The following is a 23,533-nucleotide window of genomic DNA, read 5'->3' on the forward strand; positions in this document are numbered from 1 at the left end:
GCTTCTAACTGCTTCCAGTCTGGCACTGCCTGATTCAAATCAATGTTAGCTCAAATAAACCCCTAACATTTTAATATACCTCAGTTTATTTTTGTTCTTGTTGCTGTTGTTGACAGAAAGTAGGATCCATCAACGGGCATGAATAAGGACGGGGCAGCACCGAGGTTTTCATGAGTGCAGCACCCACCATTTGTCCTGGGGGCCACAATTAGGGATGTCTTTGAACCCACAGCCATCTGGGATGAGCCGCTTCTCCACCACCACGTTTTCGAATTTCTCCTCACTTCTTGGAGATGTGGATCTTCCGGCAGCCAGGGAACCTGAACTTGGCCCTGCATAGGGCCGGCCTCAGTCACATGCTCCCTTTTCTGCAGCTTGACATGGATGGACGTGACGACTGCCAATGCGGACCCAGGCCACTGTGCCCTGGGGCTTTCCAAAGTCACCTCGCTTACCTGTCTAGAGCCCAGATTGGAGATAGCATGAGGTCAGACATGAATGTCCACTGCAAAGCGCTGTCTCCAAGGTCCCTTAGGGCAACCCCAACAAGCAACAGGCTGCATACACTACCCAGGAGGCTACTGTTTTCGGCCACGGCCCAGCAGGCCCCCGTGGGGAAAGAGCACAGTCGGCTTAACTAGCGGCAGACTCTCTTTATCCTCCATTCCTTCCTCTCATACCTCCATTCCAGTCCAGTAGTAAATCCCTTATCTTCCAAACATATGCAGAATTCAATCATTTCTCATCTTTCCTATCAATACCACCCCAGGGCTTGGTCACCTTCACGTCTTGGCTGTTTTGGCAACAGTCTCCCAGCCAGTCTGCTTTTGTGTCTTCCTGCCTTTGGTCTGCTTGCTTCTTTTTCTTTCTTTCTTTCTTTCTTTCTTTCTTTCTTTTCTTTTCTTTTCTTTTCTTTTTTTTTTTTAGCCCTCAGGGTTCATTTATTGATTTATTTATATAAGTAAAATACACAGGTACAGGCTATGAAATGTGAGAACTCTTATGTGAACAAATTATGCCATTCTCTCACCAACAAACATTTTGTGGCTTGCCATAGACTTTAGAACAAAAATATGTCATCCCCAAAGACCTTAAAAGTAGTGCAAATCTGTACTTGTATCTCTTCAGTGTTCTTCTTGCCTTTGGAGTATTTCACCTAGTTTGCATCCTGATTATCATGTGAAGACTTTTCTGCTACTTCTGTTCATGATAATGGTTTCTGAATGTTTTTGAAATAAATTTATATTTAAAATATTATTGGATCAAAATTACGACAGACTTACCAGAAATGTAAATTAAATTTTACACTTTATTTGGGGAATTGGCAGAAGAGAAAAATATTGAAGTTTGAAATGAGAATACAAATGTTAAAAGAGCATAAAATAGGGGCGCCTGGGTGGCTCAGTCAGTTGAGTGTCCGACTTCTGCTCAGGTCATGATCCCATGGCTCGTGAGTTCGAGCCCAGCGTCAGGCTCTGTGCTGACGGCTCAGAGCCCGGAGCCTGCTTCAGATTCTGTGTCTCCCTCTCTCTCTGCCCCTCCCTGCTCATACTCCCTCTCTCTCTCTCTCTCTCAAAAATAAACATTAAAAAAATTTTTTTAATAAAAAAATAAAAGAATATAAAATATCTAAAAGAGTTAAAATATTATGACAAAATATTGGCATTTTGGTTTCCACGAAGAAACCATTGGAGAACAGAGATCAGATAGCAATTATAACTTGAAAGGATAAATGCATTTGAGACAGTCAATTAGAAGCGAGCATGGTGACGGGGCACCTGGGTGGCTGAGCCCGTGTAGCCTGAACTCTTGGTCTCAGTTCAGGTCTTGGTCTCAAGGTCGTGAGTTGAAGCCCTGCACTGGGCTCAATGCCCAGTGTGGAGACTGCTCAACCGAGGCTGGTTGTCTCGCGGCTTCGAAGAATGAAGAGGTGGACACAAAATGAGCAGCAGGCAAAATTTTATGAGAGTATGAGATTAGAAAATAAGAATAGTATGAAAGCTCTCTTTGCAGAGGCAACGTTCAAAAGTAAATGCCCATGGTCTGCTTTCAACACAGCACGTAAAAGGAGCCTATTAAACAGAAGTCAGATTACATCAATTTCTGCTTTAGATCTTCCAGCTCCTGTCTCACTCAGCATGAAAGCAAAATCTTGGCGTCCACCAGCAACAGCAGCCATACCCCCTAGTCCCTCTGTTCTTACCTGCTCATCTCTCCCCTGGCCACTCACTCACGCCACACTGGCCTCTTGCCAGCCTAGAACATACCAAGTACACCCTTCATTCATGGCCCTTGCAGGGGTTTATACTTCTTCCTGGAACATTCTTTCCCTAGAGTTCCAAACAGCTTCCTCCCTCAGCCTGTCAGATCTTCATTCAGAAGTCTCAATGAGACCTTCTCTGAACACACTATTTAAAACTGCAACCCCTCAGACAAAAGAGCTGAAGCAAACGGGCAAAAGATCTAAACGGACAACTTTGCAAAGGAGGTACGCCGATGGGAAGTACGCACAAGAGAAGATGCTCAGCATCATATGTCACTAAGAAAATGCGAATTGAAGGAAAGATGAGATCCCACTACACATCGACTAGAAGGGGCTAAAATTTCAAAAATTATGATAAGAACTGACAGCATCAAATGCTGGTGAGGATGGGAAGCAATAGGAACCCTCATTCATTGCTGGTGGGAATGCCACATGGTACGGCCAGGAGCACTGGAGGCGATGGCCCACACCTGTAGTCCCAGCTGCTTTGGAGACAGGAATTTCACTCGAGCCTAGGAGTTCCGGGCGGTATAGCACACTGTGCCAATCCGGTATCTGCACCATGTTGGGCTTTAACACAGCGACCTCCCGGGAGCGAGGGGACCACAAAGTTGCTTAAGGAGGGCTGAGCTAGCCCAGGTCAGAAATGCAGGAGGTCAAAACTCCCATGCTCATTAAACCGGTACAGCCACTTGGGGAGGCAGTTTGGCAGTTTCTTACAAAGCTAAGCATAGACTTAGCATGCCAGCAATCGCACTCCTAGTTATTTACTCAAATGAGTTGAAAACTTTTGTCCACACAAAAATCTGCACGTGGATATTTATAGCAGCTTTCTTCACAGTTGTCGAAAATTGGAAGCAGCCAAGATATTCTTCAATAAGTGAATGGATAAACAAACTGTGGTACATCTGTACAATGGAACAGTGTTCAGGGATAAAAAGAAAGGAGCGATCAAGCCACAAGGAGATACATAGAAAACTTAAAGGCATATTTCTTTTTTTTTTTTTATTTTAGAAAGAGTGAGCAGGGGAGAGCAGCAGAGGGAGAGAGAGAGAGAGAGAGAGAGAGAGAGAGAGAGAGAGAGAACCTCAAGCAGGCTCCACGCTCAGCACAGAGCCCAGGCTTGAGAGCCTGACACAGGGCTCGATCCCATGACCCTGGGATCATGACCTAAGCCAAAATCAAGAGTCAGATGTTCAACCAGCTGAGCCACCCAGGCTCCCCTAAATGCATATTTTGAAAGTGAAAGAAGCTATTTGAAAAGGCTACATGTGGTATAATTAATTCCAAACCTCACATTCTGGAAAAGGCAAAAATGCAGAGATAGAAGGATCTGTGATTGGCAAGGATTAAAGGGAATGGAGAGCTGAACAAGTGGAGAACAGGGAATTTTTAAGGCAATAAAACTATTCTATGTAATACAGTAATGGTGGACACATGACATTATGCATTTGGCAAAACCCATAAAACTGTACGATACAAAGAGCAAACCGTAAAATGTACATTATGGACTTCAGTTAATAATCATGTGTTACTCCACGTGCCAACTAACTTGGATGTAAATCATAAAAAATAAATTATTAGATTAAAATAATAATAATAATGTGTTACTACTGGCTCATCAATTGTAGCAAATGTATCACATTAATGAAAGATGTTAATAAAAAAGAAATCGTTTGAAGGACACATATGGGAACTCTGTACTCTATGCTCGGTTGTTCAGTAAACCCAAAAATATATGCACAATATGCAGAAAAGACATGACGAATATATACTATATATTTAGGTATATATCCTGTGTTATATATATATTTTCTTTTTATGAAAGAGAGAAAGAGAGAGAGAGAGTAAGCAGGGAAGGGGGAAGGGAGGGAGAGAGAAAGAGAGAGAGAGAAAGAATCTTAAGTAGACTCCACACCCAGCCCAGAGCCCAAAGGGCTCAATCCCACAAACCATGAATGAGATCATGACCCGAGCCGAAATCAAGAGTTGGATGTTCAACCAACTGAGCCACCCAGGTGCCCCTATATTTTCTATGTAATACAGCATATCTAATTGTAATAGGTGTAATTACCCAAATCTCAAAACGTAACAATTATACAACACTATTATCTAATTCACACAGTCCATATTCAAATAACATCAATTGTCCCAATAATGTTTTTTATAGCTTTTTTCCCTAATCCAGGACCCAGTCCGCTGCATTTAGTAATCTGGAAGAGGTCCTCAGTCTTTTGCTGGTGGTCGTGGTGGTCTTTCTTTACCTTGACATTTTTTAAGAGTTGAGGCCAGTTCTTTCGCAGATATCCCTCAACTTGTGTTTGTCTCTTTCCTCATGGTCAGATTCACATTACGCATTTTGGGCAGGAATCTTACAGAAGTGGTGTGCCCTCAGAGCATCATATCAGGAGATATAAGACGTTGGTCTGTCTCAATGAGGGTGATATGACCTTGGATGCCCACATCCATCAGATTTCTCCCAAAAAGGGGAATTTTGTATATTTCATTCACTGCCATATTCCCAGAGCCTAGAGTAGTGCCTGATATAGGCACTGAAAAAGAACACGTTGAGTCAATGACTAAATGACTTCAAGTCTGTGGAGCTGAAAAGACAAAGGGGAGGAAGAAGAAAAAGAAGAAAGAGGAGAAAGTCGTAAGCTTGTAGAATAAATTATCAGTATGTACATTTTAGGTTCATAAATATTATTCAGGAGATTTCCAGGACATTTCTATCCAGAGCCATCATACTCCTGCCAGCATAAACTTATCTTCTAATGTGTTAATGATATAGACTTGACCTCAATGATTACTCATTTTAAGATGATCCTCATTTGGGGGGCCCCTGGGTGGCTCAGTCGGTTGATCATCTGACTTCAGCTCAGGCCATGATCTCCTGGTTCATGAGCCCCACATTGGGCTCACTGCCGCCAGTGCAAATCCTGCTTCGGATCCTCTGTCTCCTCTCTCTGCCCCTCCTCCACTTGCAGTCTCTTAAAAATAAACATTAAAAAAAAAAAAAAAAAGATGATCCTCATTCTTAAAAGCTTTTTCAACTCTTTCAGAAGAAAATCTTCTGTGAAAGGAGCCTCAGAGGCCTGTTTCATAGATTATCAATTTTTATTATGGTATGCCTCAGTGGCAATGTGTGTCGTAGGTAAATATAATTTACTATTTACCTCAAGATATCTCTAATTTGGTTAATAGTCCCTTGCAATTATAAAGCAAGCAGTGTGAAAGGAAAAATGGTCACATATTCAAGCAATGTGCTAAGGAAAGGAAAGAAGGACATGAAAATATTATCATAAAAAATTTTAACATTATCGGGGCGCCTGGGTGGCTCAGTCAGTTGGGCGACTGACTTCACCTCGGGTCATGGTCTCATGGTTCGTGGGTTTGAGCCCCGCATCCGGCTCTGTGCTGACAACTCAGAGCCTGGAGCCTGCTTCTGATTCTGTGTCTCCCTCTCTCTGCACCTCCGCTGCTCGTGCTCAGTCTCTCTCTGACTCCCAAAAAATAAATAAATGTTAATTTTTTTTTTAATTTTGTTTTTAATTTTAACATTATCAACTAGACAAGCAAAAATCAATTCCAGTTGGTTCGGTGTCCATCAACACAAGCCAGTGAAAAGGAAAACTCTGTCAAGCATTTTGTTTTCAATCATTTTTTTTTTAATTTATTGTCAAATTGGTTTCCATACAACACCCAGTGCTCATCCCAAAAGGTGCCCTCTTCAATACCCATCACCCTCCCTCCCACCCCCCATCAACCCTCAGTTTGTTCTCAGTTCTTAAGAGTCTCTTATGGGGATGCCTGGGTGGCTCAGTTCTTAAGAGTCTCTTACGCTTTGGCTCTCTCCCTCTCTAACCTCTTTTTTTCTTCTTCTTCTTCTTCTTCCCCTCCCCCCATGGGTTTCTGTTTCCAAACATATTTTAAAAGCGATGTGGAAAGTGAAATTTTTTAAGCTTGGTTTTTAACTATCACCATAATTAATCGTCAGGCTTCAATGTAAAGGAGGTTTTTTTTTTTCCTCTTTTGATTTTTAAACATTCTACGGAGACTTAAATTGTCTCTGCTGTTACCAGCCTTTTCCCAGCTCCCTACGATGGGGTGGGAGGAGCCTTTACAAACAGGCCTGTGACACACTAACATTTCAAAGCCAATCCTTCTTTTAAAAGAAGTCTTGGGGTTGGGGGGGGGGCACCAGGATGCCTCAGTCAGTTCCAAGCATCCGACTTGGGCTCAGGAGTTCGACCCCACATGGGGACTCTCTGCTCTCAGCGTGGAGCCCACTTTGGATCCTCTGTCTCCCTCTCCCTGTCCATCTGCTGCTCTCACGCACACCTGGGCGAGCTCTCTCTCTCTCTCTCTCTCTCTCTCTCAAAACTAACCAAACATAACAACAAAAAAACCCCACCTCTCCAGGTTCATTGCTTCAGTAGAGCAGGGATAGAACATTTGTGTGCAGTCATTTCTCACCTTCATTTGGGAGTTCATTATATAAACAGATAATGACACACTCCCCGGAGAACACTTGACTGAATGCTACATGTGTCTTTTCTCATTTGTAAATTCGTTTGTAAGCAAAATGCAATTCTTTTTGCCTGACATAAATTGGAATGAGATCAAATCAAGTCCATTTGCTAATTGTGTAAACTTTGGATATAGGTTCCTATTTCCTAAATGTTTCCTCATACTTCTTCAAGTTAATTAATGTTTGGCAGACAAACTTATTTGCCCCAATATGATTAGAAAGGGAGTAAGCTTACAAGTGACACGCGTAGCAAAAAAAAATTTTTTTTAATTCTAAAAATTTAGGGCTCCTGGGTGGCTCAGTCAGTCGAGCGTCCAATTCTTGATTTCAGCTCAGGTCACGATCCCAAGCTTGTGAGATCGAGCCCTGTGTCGGACTCTGCACTGGACACGTAACCTGCTTGAGATTCTCTGTCTCTTGCTCTCTCCCTCCCTCCCTCGGCCACACTCTCTCTGTCTGTCTCTTTTTTTTAATGTTTATTTTTGAGAGAGAGAGAGAGATAGCAAGCATGAGTGGGGGAGGGGCAGAGAGAGAAGGGGACAAAGGATCAGATGTGGGCTCTGTACTGACAACAGAGAGCCTCACATGGAGCTTGAACTCCCAAACTGTGAGATCATGACCCGAGCCAAAGTTAAACGCTCAACCAACTGAGCTACCCAGGTGCCCCTCATTCTCTCTGTGTCTAAAATAAAATAAAATAAAATAAAATATAAAATTCTAGGGGCGCCTGGGTGGCTCCGTTGGTTGGGAGCCTGACTTCGGCTCAGGTCATGATCTTTCGGCTCCTGAGTTCGAGCCCCGCACTGGGCTCTGTGCTGACAGCTCAGAGCCTGGAGTCTGCTTCGGATTCTGGGTCTCCCTGTCTCTCTGGCCCTCCCCTGCTCGTGCTCTGTCTCTCTCAAAAATAAATAAACATTAAAAAAAATAAAATAAAATAAAATTCAAAAACTTTAGTGCAGACATGATTAAAGGAGGATTCCATGCATATTTACATGTCATCTAGACAAAAAAAAAATCACCTGTATAAGAATAATTTACATTCAATGGTGGCATGTCACTTAAATTAACGATTTTACTCCCACCAAATACTCTGCTCAATACCAATTTAATCTCCTATGCTTCTAACTCCTTACAGTTTCATTCTTGTGTGACATTTAGACAGCATTCCTTTTTCCATCCTTGGTCATTCTTTCAACCTAAATATTTCAGGAAAGATATTTGTGTGGTATTATCAAAAGCAAATGAAACACATTCAGGCCCTAGCCCGCTCAAATCGAGCCAGAGTGACCACTGTTTCATTTCTGATGGGGATTTTCAAATCCCAGACCAAAGGCACCGTTTTCCACTTAGTCGCTGTGGACAGTCAGGCACTCTAACACCTGGGATCTTTCCACATTTTCCGTAACAGCTACAACCACCAAACCCTCAACCCCTGCCATCCTGGTTAGAAACAACAAGCACGCTCCCAACCATCTCCCGGTGCCATTTTTATATACCGGCAGCCCACAGGGAACAGCACATAATAACCTCCGCCTCCTCTCACCTCCCACTCCCTCCGCTAAGGGACGGAACACCAAAGAAAGTGAACAAGTGGATAAGCCAATTTAAGAAATTGTGGGTGAAGTCTGAAATCTGTCTGAAGACGCAAAAGCTTCCACACTCAGACCCCAAAACCATGGAAACCCTCGGTTCCTATGCGAAATGCCGTGGCACTCTGAATCTATACTGCCAGTCTGCCCTTCACCATGTATTTTTTTTATTTTATTTTATCCGAGGGAGAGACTGCCCGCGCTCATGCGCAGTCAGGCACACGCCAGCCATGACGCGCGCGTGTGAGTGGTGACGCATGCGCGTGAGCGGGAGGGCGAGCGTCTGAAGCAGGCTCCGTGCCCCGCGCACCAGCGAGGAGCCCACGTGGGGCCCCATCCCGTGACCGAGAGATCACGACCTGAGCCAAAGTCAAGAGGGGGACACCCAGGTGCCCCTTCGCGTAACCCTATTGTTAACTGATACAGTTGGTTCTCTTTACCCATGAGTCTCCATGTTTTCTCAGTCCTTAAGAAAGAGGAAGACCTTTGCAAAATAATTTCATGTCAGGAAGATTTGTTTGTAAGTTGTATTTTTAGAGACAAAGCCGAATTGAAATCAGCCACTGGGCCTCAAAATCTAAAGCATTCTTGCAATACATTTAATCAATCACTATGAAGTACTTAATTAGGTCAACTTGGTACTGTGTATTCTGGAAAGATCTTGGTATTTGGTCGCTTGTTTATTTTCTGTTTCCCACACCAGAATGAAAGCTCAGTAACTTTAGGGACTTTTTAAAAAAATCTTTTCCTCTGCTTTATCTGCTACACCTAGAACACAATAGGAGCTCAATAAATATTTACTGAATGAATAAAAATGTGGCAGCCGCTAGCAAAATTCTTTTAAGCTTATTTATTTACTTAAGTCATCTCTGTATCCAACACGGGGCTCAAACTCGCAGTTCCCAGATCAAGAGTTGCTTGCTCTTCTGACTTAGCCAGCCAGGTGGCCTGCAAAATGTTTTTCTCGCTCTAGAAAGCTACCCGAGTGTCTCTTTGGTGGCCATAAAATACCAAACTGTTTTACCTGAGTCGCTATGCCATTGCTTTATGGAGTTTGAACAACAGTGCACTAACAAACAGCCTCAAAGATATTCCCATGACTACAATTTGCTTATGTCACCGAGGCTATTCCTTGGGGTACTCACATAACTCCCTTGATGCAAATCTAAGACATGCACAAGAGGTGAGTTTAGACCAGCCAATAACTCTTGGAAACCTTTACAAGATTTTTTTTTTAATTTTTTATTTTATTTCGGAGAGAGAGAGAGTACATGCACAAGTGGGAGAGAGAGGCAGAGGCAGAGAGAGAGAGAGAGAGAGAGAGAGAGAGAATCTCAAGCAGTCTCCATGCTCAGTGCAGAGCCCAATGCAGGGCTTGATCCCACAACCCTGGGATCACAACCTGAGCCGAAATCAAGAATCAGACGTTCAACTGACTGAGCCACCCAGGCGCCCCTACAAGCATTAAAATTATGATGTTAAAACAGGAACTAACAGTTACTGTGACATGATTTGGGTTACCCCCCGTTCAAAATATGGGCATCAGCAGATGCACAGCGGAAGTGCTGAGCTAAGCTTGGCATTCTTGAAAGCGGAGCCAAATAGGGATTTTCTGTAGGTGCTGTCAGCCCAGAAATGGAATTAGGCAATTTTAACCCATCCGTGCCACCCTCTCTCTGCCCGCATGGAGACCCATGGAAGCAGGACCAGCTCTGCCAGATGGTGGTTAATAGAACAATTGGTTCTTATGTATCTAACCTGTTTATACATGCCAATCCTCCCACTTCCTATCAATGTTTCTCCTCGGACCAACCTTACCCAGGTTTCTGGGTGCTTCTTCTCTTCTCGGAGACTATAGGATGCTATTTTCACTGGATTTTACTCAAATGGAAACGGGTCAAATTGTTTTCCAAACTTGGCTGACCCTAAGAATCTCTGGAATATTTATTTTAAAATGCAGCTTCCAAGGAATGTCCAGAATAATCACAGCTGTGCAGATCAGCATCTTAAACCTCCTGGAAAGCACACAAAGCAACTAGAAAAGCAACAATGAAACACAGAAACAAATGCACAATTAGGATATGCCAATGTTTATAGCAGCATTATCCACAATAGCCAAAAGGTAGAAACAATGGAAATGCCCACTGAAAGGTGAATTGATGAACCAAATGTGGCATATACGTACAATGGAATATTATTTGGCCTTAAAAAGGAAAGCAATTCTGATACATGTTACAACGTGGATGATTCTTGAAAACATGCTAAGTGAAATAAGCCAGACACAAGAGGACAAATACTGTATGATTCCACTTATATGATATAGCTAGAGTAGCCAAATTCATAAAGAGAGAAAGCAGAACAGGGGATACCAGGGGCTCGGGGGCAGGGTGGGACTCTCCAAAGAGTCACAAAAATAATCCTAATATGTGGGGGCAGTTCTTGTAGCGATGGAGAAGGAGAGAGCCTTTGGGTTATAAGCCCGCAAACACTACCCTAACCTGCCTGTCTTCTGCAAACGATGGCTTGTGAAAATCTAACACATTCGTTGTTAGGCAGTAAAAAAAAAAAAAAAAGGTTCTATCACAGCACTGATACAAATGTACTTTTTCAAAATGTGAAGATAATTCCAAACTTATGAACCAGGGGGAAAACTAGCTACCGAGAAACAGGTGAGGGGTGCCGGGCTGCCTCGGTCTGAAGAGCACACAACTCTTGATCTTGGGGTCGTGAGTTCGAGCCCCACACTGGGTGCAGAGATGACTCAAATAAATAAATAAAAACCTAAAAAAAAAAGAAATCGGTGAAAGTGGTAAGCATAGCATAACCTATAGACATGTTGAATCACTATGTTGTTCACCTGAAACTACCGTAACATTGTGTGTCAAACATACTCAAATTTAAGAACGAAATTGTTTTTAAAAAAGAGATATAACCAAAATTTTCACCAGGAAGTTAAGAAATATAAATGAAGTAATTGCATACCTGGAAGACATACGCAAAGCAGAAATACAAGAATTTTGGAAAGACTTGATGAGACAATCCTAGGAGATAAAATGTAAACTGAAAGAAGGACACGGAAAAAGTAAGGCCAACAAATGTGAGGATGAGACAGCAGAAACACAGGGAGAACAGACACGGAAGAAAAATACAGTAAGTGTCCTAAAGTATAAAAAAATAAGAAAAGTGGAGCACCTGGGTGGCTCAGTTGGTAGAGCATCTGACTCTTGATTTCAGCTCAGGTCATGATCCCAGGGTTGTGGAATCGAGCCCTATGTTGGGCTCCATGCTGAGTGTGGAGCCTGCTTAAGATTCTCTCCTTTCCTCGATTGCGCGCTCGCTCTCTCTCTCTCTCTCTCTCTCCCTGTCTAAATTTTTTTTAAAAAATAAGAAAAGCGAAATAAAGATCTTACTTTTTTAAAATAAAGATTATAATGGAGACAGCATTATCTAGAACACAAGGAGTGTCAACATTTGCACAATTTAAGTCCTTGAAGAAGAAAACCAAAATAATGCAATAATAAATAGTTCCAAAAGATTCAAGAAAATGTTCCTGAAACAAATGAGGATGTGAGTGTACTTACTGGAAGGACTTACTAAGTACCAGGGAAAACTCATCCAAAAAGGCATATCCTAATAAAGTTATTGGACTGAAAAAATTAAATCATTCATACAGGAGAAAGTCAGGAGGCCTCATATTTCTCCCTGTCAACACTCATTTCCAGAAGACATTGGGAATTTGACTGGATCCAAATTTCAGTCCTTAGGGCGCTGACTGGATTTGATAACTCACTGAGTAATTACTTAATTCAACAAACTTTTTTTTTCCTTCACCATTTCCTTTACCTCCCATTTTTTTTAAAGAAATTCTCTTTAAAAAAAAATTTTTTTTTAATTTTAGAGAGTGTGGGGAAGTGGGGCAGAGGGAGAGAGAGAGAGAGAAAGAGAGAGAATCCCAAGCAGGCTTCACACTCAGCTCAGAGCCCGACACAGGGCTCAATCCTACTACCCTGGGATCACGACCTGAGCCAAAACCAAGAGTCGGACCCTCAACTCCAGTCACCCCCAAACATGTAAACAAATTATCACAATACAATATGATAAGAGTCAAAACTCAAGATGGAAACAATAGGAAAGGTATGTTCAGGAATGGCAAGAATTTCAGGGAGAGGTGGAAGACCTTGGGACAGTTTATTATGAAATTTGACTTAATTGTAGGTGACAGAAAGTCAATGGAGGAAAGTTAGCTTTGGAAATACTAAGGAGAAAGCGTTTGTGTGCATTGTCTGTGTGTACGGAGTGGGAGGGGGAATATGATTCTTATTGGACCTCAGATGCACAAGGATGAGTTAATCATACTGAACAGGTCGTGCATGGCCTATTATTATTTTTTTGTCCAGACAAAACTTTCTAATTTATTCTCTTTGTATCCTCATATTCCATCTCTTTCATGCCCCTTAACTCCTACTGTATGCAGTCATATAACATGCAATGATATTTTCGTTTATGTGTGTTTCTGTTCTTTGTGTGTGTTCTTACAAAATGTGCATATCTTAGGTGCCTGGGTGGCTCAGTGGGTTAAGCGTCGGACTCTTGACTTTGGCTCAGGTCACGATCTCACAGATCTGTACGGTGCTGGCAGTGCAAGAGCCTGCTTGGGATTCTCTCTCTCCTCCTCTCTCTGCTCCTCCCTCACTCACGTGTGCTCACTTTCTCACTCTCTCTTTCTCTCCCTCTCAAAATAAATAAACTTTTTAATATTTTTATGTTTATTTATTTTTGAGAGAGAGGGACAGAGCACGAGCAGGGGAGGGGCAGAGAGAGAGGGAGACACAGAATCCCAAGCAGGCTCCAGGCTCTGAGCTGTCAGCACAGAGCTCGACGTCGGGCTCGAACTGCGAGATCATGACCTGAACCGAAGTCGGACGCTCAACTGACCGAACCACCCAGGCGCCCCAAATAAACTCTTTTTTAAATGTGCTCATCTTTTATTTCTTATTTTGATTTCAGTATAGTTAAAATACAGTGTTATATTAGTTTCAGGTGTACAATATAGTGCTTCGACAATTATATACACTTCTCAATGCTCATTGTGATAAATGTTCTCTTAACCCCCATCACCTATTTCTCCTATTTCATTCTCCCCACTCTCCTTCTCTCTGGTAACCGTCAGTTTGTTCTGTATAGTTAAGAATCTGTTTCTTGGTCTGTCAGTTTTTTTCTTTGTTTATTTGTTCTGTTTCTGTTTCTGTTTCTGTTCTGTTTAAATTACACATATGAGTGAAATCATATAGTATTTGTTTTTCTCCGACTAACTTATTTCACTTAGCATTATACTCTCTAGGTCCATCCACATTGTTGCAAATTGCAAGATTTCATTCTTTTATGGCCAAGTAACGTTCCATTGTATGCATATACCACATCTTTTTTATCCATTCATCTATGGATGGACACTTGGGCTGCTGCCATAATTTGACTACTGTAAATAATGCTGCAGTAAACACAAGGGTGCATATATCTTTTCAACTTCAGTGTTTTTGTATTCTTTGGGTAAATACCCAGTAGTGGAATTACCAGATCATATGGTAATTCTATTTTTAATATTTGAGGAAACTTCATACTGTTTTCCACAGTGGTTGCAACAGCTTGCATTCCCACCATTAGTGCACAAGCGTTCCTTTTTCTCTATATCTTGCCAGCACTCATTTCTTATGTTTTTGATCTGGGCCATTCTTTCTGGTGTGAGATGATATCTCATTGTGCTTTTCATTTGCATTTCCTTGATGATTGGTGATATTGAGCACTTTGTTCATGTGCCTTTGGCCATCTGTATGTCTTCTTTAGAGAAATGTCTGTTCGTATCTTCTGCCCATTTTTTCTTTTGTCTTCTGCCCATTTTTAGATTATTTGTGGGGTTTTTGGTGCTGAGTTGCATAAATCCTTTATATATTCTGGATAGGAACCCTATATCAAATAGAAACATGCATGTATTTTTAATTAATGTAAATGGTAGGGTGTCACGTAACTCATTCTCTTTTACTTGTTTTTTTCTAAACATTATGATTTTAAAATGTATCCATATGGCAGTGTGTATAGCCAATCTGTTTATTGTAATTGCTATATCGTACTTAAGGGTATACATCCATCGGGGCACCTGGGTGGCTCAGTTGGTTTAGCTTCTTCTTTGGCTCAGGTCATGTGCCATCAGCACAGAGCCTGCTTTGGATCCTCTGTCCCCCTCTCTCTCTGCCCCTCCCCTGCTTTCTCTCTCTCTCTCTCTCTCTCTCTCTCTCTCAAAAATAAATAAACCTTTTTTTAAAAGGGGGTGTACATCCATCACATTTTACTATCCATTCTCCCAGTGATGAACACCCAACTCCTCACTAATACATGGGGGGAAAAAAAGCTTCACAGAACATCTCTTATGTGTCCCGTTATACATCTGTATAACAATTCCTTTGGTATATATACTCAGGAGCAGAATTATGGTCACAGGGCCTGCTTATACTTAATTTGACTACATAGTGCCAGGTTGCCCTCCAAAACAGCCACCCCACTTCACACTTTCAACAGTAATGCAGGAGAGTAACTGAACTCCCTCACCCCACCTACGCTTTCTAATACCTGCTGGTCCCATCACTGTAAACTGACATTTCATGGCTGTTAAGTTTATTCATTTTGAGAGGGGTGGGGGGAGAGGGCGAGCAGGGGAGGGGCAGAGACAGAGGGAGAGAATCCCAAGCACGTTCTGCGCTGACAGAATGCGCCCCTTCCTTGCTGTTTTTATCTGCACCTCACTGATCACCGATGAGGAGCTTCTCTTCATATGCTTATTAGTTATTCGGGTTTCCTCTTCTGGAAACTTCTGTGGCCTACTTTTTAATCCTCAGTCCTTTTTTTCCCCCCATTAGGGTTGCTGCCTTTTACAGAAGTATCTTTAAGTATTCTATATATTAATCCTTAGGTAGGTTTAGATATTACAAATGCCTTTTCCTTATTGTTTCCTCTGTTAACATCTTTTACAGAAATACTCAGTTTTGATATAATCCCATTTGTCAATTTTTTTTCCTTATAGTTGAGGCTTTTGCATTATTTTTTTTAAGTCCTCTCTGACCCCAAATCACAAAGTTATTCTCCTACATGTTCTTCTATTAACTTTGTCATTTTACCTTCTGCATTTAGATCCTCAAGCCATCCAGAATCCACTCTCCCGTGTGGTGTTAGGTGGGGATCCAATTTCTATTTTCTCTACATAGTGAGCCAATTTTCCCCAAATTACCTTTTTAACAGTGTGTCCTTTCTCTCCGCTGATTTGGGGTTAATTTTTTTTTTTTTTAATTTAACCCATAGTTCTGCAGAGGAGAAAGCTTGGAAGTAGGGATACCAGGTAAGAGGTATCGCTATCGGGCAGATAGAAATAAGAATTTGACCAAAGACAGTAGTTGGGGTGGGGGGAGCGAGGAGGAGGGAGGGCAGAGAGGAATATCAGGTTTGGGAGATATTTCTGAAGTTGGAAATGTGGGATGAGGAGGAGAAAGGAGAAACGACTTCAGTTTTGAACCCCACACATTCTGTGGCTAGAGATACCCCTACTGCCATATGAGCAGGAATGAACAGGTTTGAAGGGAAAAGATGAACACAGTTACAGAGGCGTTAAGGTTGAGGTGCCTGTAGACACGCTTTGTTTGGCCCTGACATTTGAAAAAATGTGTGTATGATTAAATAACGTCATTTGGTAACTGAGGGGTTTCATTTAAAATCTGAATTCACAGGTGCCTGGGTGGCTCAGTAGGTCGAGGGCGTGACTCTTGATTTCAGCTCAGGTCGTGATCCCAGGGTCGTGGGATTGAACCCTGCATCAGGCTCCGTGGAACCTTCTTAAGATTTCTCTCTCTTTCTGCCCCTCTCCCCTGCTCACTCTGTCTAAAAAAAGTGAATGAATGAATGAATGAATGAATGAATAATAAAAAATAAAAATCTATATTCAGCTATTTACTTTCTTCTTTTTTAATGGTTTCATTATTTTTTTTAATTTACATCCAAGTTAGTTAGCATATAATGCAATAATGATTTCAGCAGTAGAATACAGTGATTCATCCCCTACGTATAACACCCAGTGCTCATCCCAACAAGTGTCCTTAATGCCGCTTATCCATTTAGCCCATCCCACTTGCCCATTTAGCCCATCCCACTCACTCACAACACCTCCAGCAACCCTCAGTTTGTTCTATATTTAAGAGTCTCTTATGTTCTGTCCCTCTCCCTCTTTTTGTATTATTTTTTCTTCCCTTCTCTTTTGTTCATCTGTTTTGTATTTTAAATTCCTCATATGAGTGAAGTCATGTATTTGTCTTTCTCTAATTTCGCCTAGCATAATACCCCCTAGTTCCATCCACATTGTTGCAAATGGTTTTCTTTTTTAATTTTAGAGAGACAGCACAAGCAGGGGAGAGGGACAGAGGGGGAGAATCTCAAGCAGGCTCCACACTCAGCACAGAGCCTGACATGTGGCTTGATTTCACGAACGGTGAGATCATGACCTGAGCTGAAATCAAGAGTTGGACTTAACCGCCTGGGCCCCCCTGGGACCCCTCTATTTCCAATTTTTAATTATATTTTTTCTAGCCATCATTTGCTAACAATTACTGTGGAGCTTTACACGCATTTTCTCTTTAAACTCTCTTAAGAAACTTCTTGCAAGACAGATACTCTGCCCACTTTGCAATAAGGAGATACAGGTCAGAATAGTTAAGTGGCTGAGCCAGGATTCAAATCAAATCTGTTCCATGGCAAACAGCTTGCGTTTTTACTACCTCATCACTCTATAGTACCAAGATCGCAATCCCAAATGTCTATAGAACTGAGGGGCCAGTGCAGACGGCGGGGCTCCCAGAAACTTGTGCTATCTGAAGTGTTGGGGACTGGTGATTGGCCCCACTAGGTGAAGCCAGGAGTTGTGATCTTTAGAAAGCAGCTGAATATAGGGGCGCCTGGGTGGCTCAATCAGTTGAGCCGCGGACTCTTGATTTCCGCTCAGGTCATGATCCCAGAGCCTGCTTAGGATTCTCTCTCTCTCTCCCTCTCTCTGCCCCTCCCCACATGCTCTCTCTCTATCAAAATAAATACATAAACTTTTTTTTTTTTTTTAATTGGAGGGGCCCCTGGGTGGCTCAGTCAGATGAGCCTCCGACTCAGGTCATGATCTTGCGGTTTGTGAGTTCAAGCCCCTCATCGGGCTCGCTGCTGTCAGCTTCTGATCTTCTGTCCCCCTCTCTCTCTGCCCCGTGTCAGGGTCTGTGCTGTTTCTGGAGCCCTCTGTCGGCCTCTGTGCTGACAGCTTGGAGCCTGGAGCCTGCTTTGGATTCTGTGTCTCCCTCTCTGCCTCTCTCTCTCTCCTTCTCAAATTAATAACATTAAAGAAAAAATTGGAAATACAATTCCAGAGCTGAGGAGAGAATCAGAGCTCTGCCATGACTTGGCAAGAAAGTGGGGTATAGTTCTGTCCTAGAATTCAGGACTTTCTTGATGGTTGGTTGGAATGTCAGAACCTCTTCTCTTCCACATCCCAATCCCTGCTTCTCTAAATCCCTAAAAGTTCACACATAGAAAAACCTCAATGAATTTTTGTGGAAGGAAGGGAGGAAGAATGACTGAAGGAGATGGAGGTAAAAAAAAAACGGGCATCTTCTTTCATTTGTAAGACAGAAGAAAAAGGCAAGTTACCAACTTACCTAAGTTTGTAGGTAACTGCAAACCTAGCCCTGCCTTCTTGCCAATAAAAAAATTTAAGGCATACAGTTGCAGTGCGTACTCCCAGTTCCCAAGAAAAGATTGCAAGAAAACACACACTCATGTTGGCAAAATACATCTCTAAGCCTCCCTGAGCAAAATACTATTTGGACAGTATTTAATAGAAGTATTTGTGGGGCGCCTGGGTGGCTCAGTCGGTTGAGCATCTGACTTCGGCTCACTCAGGTCACGATCTCAAAGTTCGTGTGTTTGAGCCCTATGCCAGGTTCTGTGCTGACAGCTTGGATCCTGGAGCCTGCTTTGGATTCTGTGTCTCCCTCTCTCTGCCTCTTCCCTGCTCATGCTCTCTCTCTCTCTCTCTAAGAATAAATAAACATTAAAAAAAATTTTTTTAAAGAAGTATTTGTTATATGTGATTTGTTATATGTAATTAATAATCCAACAAAATCTACAAAAGAATCCAAAGATATAACATTTTTGAATGTAAAAAGCTTTCAAGAAAAGATGGTTTTGTGGGAGTCTATCTTTTTCTGTCATAAAATATATATATATATATATATATATATATATATATGTAATTAACTTCTGAATTCTCCAGGGCAACATTCAACTCTGTAAACACATTTTTCTCCTGCTTCTGCTAAACACATTTTTAAAATAGCTACACTTACTTTAAATTCATTTCTTTAGAACAACCTGGTATTTGCTCTTTTCACAGGGTGTCAAAATTGAGGTTTTAAGTCTTCCAATTTCCTAATAACTGAGTACCAGATGGCACTTGGCTTGTCCTGTCAAATGTGTTTCTGATTTCACTTACTCTTCATAGCTAAGGAAAATGACCATATTCAATTTGCAAATACATTAACTCACATTAAAAAAAAAAAAAAAGGGTGGGGGGCCTGGGTGGCTCAGTCAGTTAAGCATCAGACTTCAGCTCAGGTCATGATCTCTCGGTTTGTGAGTTGGAGCCCCGCGTTGGGCTCTGTGCTGACAGCTCAGAGCCTGGAGCCTGCTTCAGATTCTGTCTCTCTCTCTCTCTCTCTCTCTCTCTGCCCCTCCCCCACTTGTGCTCTCTTTCTCTCTCTCTCTCTCTCTTTCAAAAATAAATAAAATGTAAAAAAAAAAAATTAAAAACAAAACAAAACAAAACTCAGCAGAGTTACCAAAAATTTTTATGAGTATGTTATTGTAAAATACCATAAATTTTGGAAGGGTAAGTTCTGCAATGCAACTATTTGGCTGAAAATCCCAGATTATTCTTGGAAAGAAACTAGCACCGGAAGAGAAAGTAAAGGGGAGTTGACAGGGAAGCAAAAGCCATGAAGAATGTCCTGTTATCACATGAGGGAACAGGCCTCTGGTTGAAAGTCACCTATTATTAAGTACCCATGTATTTAAAGTCTAATCGTTTTATGCTGTCTTGACCAAAAGGTCATTATGGTTCTTATTCTCAAGAAGCCAGACTCCAAGAGGCATAGAACTGGGAGGGGATTACTGAGGCCATCCAGTTTTGTTTGCTCATTTTCCAATAAGGAAACTGAAGGTCAGAAATGTGACTTGTTTTTGGTGACCAGATGATGTGCTCCTTTTGAATCCTTTTGCCTCAGCAGCAACTGCACCAAACATAGGTTATTCATTAAAGGTGCTAAATTGCGTTTATGAACAAAGAATGGGAAGGGCCAGTCTCACTGTGTTCACGTTCTAGATGTAGAGTTTTGCCAAAAAAAATTTAAACACTAAAAAGATTTCTAAAAAAAAAAAAAATTTATATATATATATATACTGTGTTACTGAGAAAAACCTTTTTCAAAACTTTTTATTGTGGATTTTTTTTTTTTTAATGCATGGAAAGAGAACCTAATGAGCCCCCAACTGTCTATCACCTGCCTTAAACAATTATCAACATTCTGAAATTCGTTGTTGTTGTTTTTTAAGTTTTTATTTTAACTCCAGTTAGGTAACATACAGTGCTATGTTAGTCTCAGGTGTACAATATAGAGTTTCAACAATTCTGTACAACACCCAGTGCTCATCACAAGTGCCCGGCTTAATCCCCATCACTTATTTCCCCAGTCCCCCGCCCCCACTAACCATCAGTTTGTTCTCCATAGTTAAGTCTGTTTCTTGGTTTATCTCTCTTTCTTTTCCCCTCGTTTATTTGTTTTGTTTCTTAAATTCCACGTGAGTGAGATCATATGGCATTTGTCTATCTCTGACTGCCTCATTTTGTTTAGCATTATACTCTCTAGTTCCAACCGTGTCATTGCAAATAGTAAGATTTCATTCTTTGTATGGCTGAGTAATAATCCATTGTATATATGTACCACATCTTCTTTATCCATTCATCTATGGATGGACACTTGGGCTGCTTCTGTATCTTGGCTATTGTAAGCAACACTGTTATAAACATAGGGACGCATGTATCTCTTTGAATTAGAGCTTGTGTATTCTTTGGGTAAATAAATACCCAATAGTGCAATTGCTGGATGGTAGGGTAGTTCTGTTTTTACCTTTCTCGGGAAACTCCAGCCTGTTTTCCACAGTGGCTGCACCAGTTTGCATTCCCACCAACGATGCGCGAGGTTTCCTTTTTCTCCACATCCTTGCCAATACCTGTTTCTTGTGTTGTTGGTTTTAGCCACTCTGACAGGTATGAAGAACATTCTGCCGTTCTTATTACATATACTTCTCCATTTTCTTCTTGCTTTGTTTTGTTTGGCCAGAATATTTTTTTAAAAATTTTTAAGTAAGCTCCACACCCAACATGGGACTTGAGCTCAGGACCCAAGATCAAGAGCCAGCCAGGAGCCCCTCGGCTGGAATATTTTTAAAGTGAAACCAAGGTGTATATCATTTTATCTATAAATATTTCTATGTATATCTCTAAGAGATGAGGGTTTTAAACAACATAACCACAACAACATCATCACACCCTGTAAAATTAACAATGAATTCTTACATAGGCTAACATCTAGTCCAGGAAAAACCACGCTAATAGTATTCACTAATGGATCAAATTCTCAAGTGATAGTCTTTCCCCAACGTTTAGAATGCAAAAGAAGAGAATTTCAAAACCAAATGTTCCAATCTCAGTGTTTCCTGTACTGCTCTGCAAATACAAATCTGGACACTCAGATTCCAGAAAAGGATAAAAATAGGCTATGAATCAAAACCATTAATCATATCCTGTTATCTTTAGTTATCCATTTCTTCCTGATATTTTAATTCAACATGAGCTTAATATATTTAATCATATTTTTTTCAGGGGAAAAAAAAGCATTTTTAGGGCAATTATGGAAAATTTTACAAAAGATAAATTTAAAGCTAAAGTAGGGTGATTGTCAGACCCTGCATCCACGACAAGCCATGAAAGGCTTACTTAGTTACTTCAAAAGCCCTATGTTAATAGTGTATCCTATGGGGGTGCCTGGGTGGCTCAGCCGGTTGAGCGTCCGACTCTTGATTTCAGCTCAGGTCACGATCTTAGGGTCATGGGATGGGGCCACACATCGGGCTCCACATTCAGTGTGGAACCTGTTTAGGATTCTCTCTCTCCCTCGGTCCCTCTCCTCATCTTGAGTGCGCAATCTGTCCCTCTCTAATAAAAAGTGTATCCTATGACTCAACTATCTGCCACGCAGAGGTAGTACAAAACAGCCCCCAAAGACTCACGGCTAGAAATTCAAATATCACACACACACACACACACACACACACACACACACACAAATAAACAGCAAGTGGGTGACAGGCCACAATTACTCCCTTTTAAAAAAAATAAAATTCAACCAACTAAATTCTAAGACCTAATGGGTTTTGCTAAGCAGCTCCAGTGTGGGGAGCTTCTCACCTAGCAAGTAGCAGAGAGTTGTATCTGAAGAAGGTTTTTATAAGAAGGAAGGTGGGGCAGAGTTCTGAGAGTTCAGGCCTGTGCATCTTCCCTCAAGGAGAAGGGCAGGGGTCTTATCATGCAGATTACTTCATCTTCCTTTGGTAGGGGTGGGGTGGGGAGAGAGCATACGTGATAGATTACCTCATTGGTGCCGACCAGAAAAATTCCAGACTGATGGTCTTAAAACTCCACCCCTGGAGAGCTTGAAACTGCAATTAAGTCTTGGTTTGCTGTCCTGAGGGCAAGTGACTTCACCTTGGGCCGCAGTTCTCTTCTTAATACCTCCATGTCAAAGCAGACGCTAATCACAGGGATTTTGACATAGCTTGTAAAATGTTGGGCTCTAAGTAAACACAGTCAAAGCAACAGTGTTTTTCTTCTATTGGCATAAAGACCCTGCCATACACAGCAGGTACTCAGTAATATTTGATTGGTTTTAATGTTGGAACCAAACTTTTCCAACATAGCAACCATGAAATTCCTGATTATGGAAAATGCAAGGGATACGTATTCTTCCACATCCTGGAACTGAGTAGGAGAAATGCTTTTTCTTACACGTACCTTCCTCCTGCACTCTGCATTTTCTGCTGTACCAAATCTATACGCTCCTATTCAGGGTTCATGCTGAATTTGTGTTTGTGTGGGTGAAGACATCCAGCACCCCTCCTTCGCTCCCATTACCAACTTTTAGGGAGCCGGAGGACAGGCCACAGTGTGGGTGAGAATGGGCACATTTCTGGTAATGGGGCATTTTCTAGATATTGATAGACACTGATCAATATGTTTACACAGCAAAGTGCTGACTCTTCTAGATAGTTAGCCTGGTTGGTAAGGAGGTCCTCCCTCTTCAGATAATTCTATCTCATCTTTTCCTGGCCTGGAATTTACTAGACCTAAGTAGAGTTTATTTTATCATGTATGCTTCTAAATTCCTACCAACTTGTATGCTGGCTCATTCTATCAGCCCACACGTTCCAGTACATTTTCAACCCCAACAATGGAAACATGAATAAAACAATGTCGCTGGACCCTTTCTATGAAGCCTTAGGCTAGATTGCAAGAGGGATGCTATGGGCAAATAAATTCATATTACCCAGAACCAGAATCAAACCACCACCACCACCACCAACAAAACAAAACCAAAAAAACCCGGATGTTGTCAGTGCGCCCTCTTGCTCCACCATAGACCCCAACAGTTAAAACCAGAAATAGACTAGACTGCTTAACTCATGCTTAACTGACTAAAACCCTTTGTGCTTATTTCTTATCGCACTTTCTTGAGGCATTGACGGAGATGTTTTGCAAGGCGCAGAACATTCCAGCTGCCAGACTAGAAAAGCCCTGATAGCCACAGGAGGCCTAGAAGACCACACCCCACCATCCCTGCCATTCCCTGAACACATCCCAACCCCCACCAGTGAGCTCATGCTCTCTGCCTGCTCTCTCGCACGTACCCCCCTGAACTTCTCTCTGTCAAACCCTCAGATGTCCATCTTGCCGGTTAAGCCTTG

General features: G+C 41.7%; 1 non-coding gene across 1 annotated transcript; it reads right to left on the reverse strand.

Annotated features, from left to right (window-relative positions):
- Positions 1-513: 513 nt before the first annotated feature.
- Positions 514-647, reverse strand: LOC115505741. Its single transcript, XR_003966108.1, has one exon. It is a non-coding gene; the product is annotated as a small nucleolar RNA SNORA70 (small nucleolar RNA).
- Positions 648-23,533: the final 22,886 nt, after the last annotated feature.

The sequence above is a fragment of the Lynx canadensis genome, chromosome F1 (assembly GCF_007474595.2).
Source record: "Lynx canadensis isolate LIC74 chromosome F1, mLynCan4.pri.v2, whole genome shotgun sequence".
Taxonomy (NCBI): domain Eukaryota; kingdom Metazoa; phylum Chordata; class Mammalia; order Carnivora; family Felidae; genus Lynx; species Lynx canadensis.